The sequence below is a fragment of the Malaclemys terrapin genome, chromosome 13 (genome assembly GCF_027887155.1).
Source record: "Malaclemys terrapin pileata isolate rMalTer1 chromosome 13, rMalTer1.hap1, whole genome shotgun sequence".
NCBI classification, from domain to species: Eukaryota; Metazoa; Chordata; order Testudines; family Emydidae; genus Malaclemys; species Malaclemys terrapin.
This window is the reverse complement of record NC_071517.1, coordinates 45,587,941-45,592,218: the sequence shown is the minus strand read 5'-3', so window position 1 is coordinate 45,592,218 and position 4,278 is coordinate 45,587,941. Positions and strand designations below refer to the sequence as shown.

At 61.6% G+C, this 4,278-nt stretch overlaps 1 pseudogene; it reads left to right on the top strand.

Moving 5' to 3' along the window:
• The window catches only part of LOC128847415 (natural cytotoxicity triggering receptor 3-like), a 4,651-nt pseudogene extending 1,617 nt beyond the window's left edge, over window positions 1-3,034 (top strand).
• Window positions 3,035-4,278: the final 1,244 nt, after the last annotated feature.

Sequence of the window (4,278 nt, the reverse complement as noted above, 5' to 3'; positions counted from 1 at the left end):
TCAAACGTAGCCCAGTTAATCGCGTAAAAGCAACTCAGAATTCAGCCCCGTACATTCTTGCAAGAGGTTTAAGATTCATCCCAGCTGTGAATCCCAACTGATTTCAGACTCAGAGGCACTCAGTTATCGCCCCATGTGTGACTATCGCGTCAGCAAATGCCTGGGATTTCTTTCCAACGTAACCGTGTTACAATCCGATCCCTGACACTAAACCGACTGGGGTCTGGGCATGATAGGTCCTGGGTCTCACACGCTGTTGGGGACATTTGCTTTGTGTGGAAAAGTACAAAGGCCAAGGACCCAAACGGAAAGGAAACGAGACTCGAACTGTAGAAAAGGAAGAAAATATGAAAGAAGGGAATGGGGAATTGTTCGGTGAGGGGATGAGAGAAACCGGCGAGTGTTTCCTATCTGTGCATCAGCCAGAAATATGTAGAGTGTTGGAAAAGGTGATAGATAGATAGATAGACAGATAGATAGAGGGGGTGGCTGGGGATAGATAGATAGTGGGGGTGGATGGATGGATGGAGGGGTGTGTGGGGATGGATAGATAGAGTGGTTTGATGGATGGATGGATGGATGGAGGGTGGTGTGTGGGGATAGATAGATAGAAGGGGTGGATGTGAATGGACAATGATGATGGGGGTGGATGGGGATGAGAGGAGAGATGGATGGATGGATAGATAGAGGGGGTGGGATGGGGATAGACAGACAGATGGATGGATGGGGTGGATGGGGATGGATAGATGTGATGATGATGGGGGGTGGATGGGGATAGAGAGCTGGTGGGCGGGGGGAGAAGGGGGCTCGGGCGGATCCAGCCCCTGAAGGCAGCCGACGCATAGTATGAATTACGTGGCGGTTTCTCTCAGCAGGAGAATCACCATTTCACAAGCTGGTTTTGATTCGGGTTTGAGCCGGTTTGGAGTCAGAGGCTGGGACTGGCCGGCCGGGGCTGGAGCCCTCGATAATCGCCCGGTCTGTTCATTGCGGGGCCTGCCACAGACAGGCCATCGGGCTGACGTGGTCTGGCCGACATATGGCCCCGTGCCCCATTCCCTGCCCCCCCAAGCCAGCCAGTCCCCGCCCTGGGGCCGGGTGGGAGCCGGTGCCCCCCAGAGGGGGGACAGGTCCCTGCACCATTCCCCACCCCCCTGAGCCAGCCAGTCCCTGCCCTGCGGCCGGGTGGGAGCCGGCGCCCCCAGAGGGGACAGGCCCCTGCCCGACTCCAGGCCTGATTTCCCTCTGTCCCGTCTCTTTGCCAGGCTGCCGGGCACAGGACCTGTGGGGTCTCCCAGCCCGGCCTCCGTGCAGGGGCACCGAGGGCGGCTCCGTCACCCTGCCCTGCTCCTACAACAGCACCCGGGAGCCCGGCTGGGCAGCTACACCTGGGTGAAGGAGGTGGCGGGCGCCCGGCTGGAGCTGAGCGACGGGACCCAGGAGTTCAGGGGCCGGGTGAGCCGGGCCCAGGACCGGAGCTTCCTGCGGGAGCGGAGGAGCCGACATGGAGCTGCGGGAGCTGAGACCCTACGACACCGGGACCTACCGCTGCCTGGTGAAGATCCCCACCCTGGGCGAGGGGGCGGGGAATGGGACGTGGCTCCAGGTGCTGAAAGCGGGTGAGTCCGGGCAGCCCAGGACGCCTGGGTTCTCTCCCTGGGCCTGGAGGGGAGTGGGGGCTGGTGGTTAGAGGCGGGGGGGGAGGGGGGAGCTGGGAGCCAGGACTCCTGGGTTCTCTCCCTGGGCCTGGGAGGGGAGTGGGGGCTGGTGGTTAGAGCGGGGGGAGGGGGGGGGGCTGGGAGCCAGGACTCCTGGGTTCTCTCCCTGGGCCTGGGAGGGGAAGTGGGGCTGGTGGTTAGAACAGGGGGGGGCTGGGAGCCAGACTCCTGGGTTCTCTCCCCGGCTCTGGGAGGGGAGTGGGGGCTGGTGGTTAGAGCGGGGGGGGGCTGGGAGCCAGGACTCCTGGGTTCTCTCCCCAGCTCTGGGAGAGGAGTGGGGGCTGGTGGTTAGAGCAGGGGGGCTGGGAGCCAGGACTCCTGGGTTCTTCTCCCGGCTCTGGGAGGGGAATGGGGCCTAGTGATTAGAACGGGGGGGGCTGGGAGCCCGGACTCCTGGGTTCTCTCCCCAGCTCTGGGAGGGGAGTGGGGCCTAGTGATTAGAATGGGGGGGCTGGGAGCCAGGACTCCTGGGTTCTCTCTCCCGCCCCACATAGTATTAATTTCCCACAATCCCGTTCTCCTCCCTCCTATCCCATTCAGAGCCCACGGACGTGAAGCCCGACGGATTCGTCCTCTTGTGGCTTTTCCTGCGTGGGCTGATCTGCACTTTGGCCTCGCCGCCGGCGCCCTGGGGACCAGCCTGTGCTACCAGAGGAAACGTGAGTGACCAGATCCCCCCGCTCTGCCCCTGCCCCCCCCTCTCCGCCCTGCAGCCCCCCCCAGCCCTGCCTCCCGCTCTGCCCTGCAGCCCCCCCAGCCCTGCCCCCCCGCTCTGCCCTGCCCCCCTCCCCGCCCTGCAGCCCCCCCAGCCCTGCCTCCTGCTCTGCCCTGCAGCCCCCCCAGCCCTGCCCCCCGCTCTGCCCTGCCCCCCCCCTCCCGCCCTGCAGCCCCCCCAGCCCTGCCCCCCACTCTGCCCTGCCCCCCCTCCCGCCTGCAGCCCCCCCAGCCCTGCCCCCCCGCTCTGCCCTGCCCCCCCTCCCGCCCTGCAGCCCCCCCAGCCCTGCCCCCCCGCTCTGCCTGCCCCCCCAGCCCTGCCCCTCCACTCTGCCTCCCCGCTCTGCCGGTGCCCCTCACTCCCGACCCGCAGCCTCTGCCAGCCCAGGCCTGGGGTCCCGCCCAGCTCTGCTGATGGTATCAGATACTTTACTGATGCCAGGTTGGGGAGATGCTGTTTTCCACCCCACTTATTTGAGCCCTTCACTTTTCTCTCTCCTTTTTCTCGTCCTAGTGTCCCGAGGAGACAGAGACGAGTCAGGGAGCGTCAGTCAAAGCCAGCTGCGAATGTGAATGTTCATGTCCCCTGCTCTAACTACTAGCCCGTACTGCCCTCGCAGAGCCAGGAGAGACCCAGGAGTCCTGGCTCCCAGCCTCCCTGCTCTAACCTGCCAGACCCCACTCCCCTGCCCAGCACTCCCCTGTACACATAACCAACATTGCAAGTTTGGGCCCTTTTCTTCATGCCCCAGCTCCAGAGTCCCGGGGACCTGGGCTCTGGGTTAAAGAGGTGTCCTCTTTTCCCCGTGTCCCGGCCGGAAGAACGGCTGGAAATGGCGACCCCGAAACGCTGAGAGAAACCCAACGGGCGGTTGTGAAACGAACGTCTGGATTTGTGGGCGTCTCGCTTTCCCCCGCCCTTTCCAGCCAGTCTCCTCCTGCCTCCGGCCCCGATTTGTTCTTTTCCCAGACAATCGTGGGGCCTGTGACGGGTTCGGTCACAGAGACCCCCTTGGAGCGTCACCTGATGTGCTGAATTCACCTCTGAGCCCGTTTCCCTGCCAGCCTGGGACTCCAGGACCCTGCCTTGTTGAGCCAGACACGCCAGCCTGCTGCAACCGCGACCCAGGTCTGGGCCGCCCCCAAACCTGCAGACTGTAACCAAAAAACTGCTCAGCAAGTCCCCCTGTCTCCCTTACCCACCCAGCTCCCAGTGGGGTCCAAACCCCAAATCAATCTGTTTTTTCTCTGTATAAAGCGTATGCAGGGTAAACGCATCAACTGTCCACCCTCTGTAACACTGATAGAGAGATGTGCAACAGCCGTTTGCTCCCCCAGGATTAATTACTTACTCTGGGATAATTAATAAGCAAAAGTAATTTTATGAAGTATAACAAGTGGGATTTAAGTGGTTCCAAGTAGTAACAGACAGAACAAAGTAAGTCACCAAGCAAAATCAAACAAAACACGCAAGTCTGAGCCTAACACAGTAGGAAACTAAACGCAGGTAATCTCCCCTCAGAGATGTTCCAATAGCTTCTTTCACAGACTAGACGCCTTCCTAGCCTGGGCCCGTCCTTCCCCGGGGACAGCCCTTGTTCAGCTCAGGTGGTAACTCGGGATTTCTCATGACTGGCCCCTCTTTGTCCTGCTCCAGCCCCTTTTATAGCTTCGGCCAAGGCGGGAATCCTTTGTCTCTGGGCCCCACCCCTCCTTCTCAATGGAAAAGCCCCAGGTTCAAGATGGACTCCAGTACCAGGTGACATGGTCCCATGTCCTGGGAGGACCCCAGCGTTCATTCCTCCCAGCCTGACCCCCAGGAAGGCTCCCTGCAAACAGAGCCATC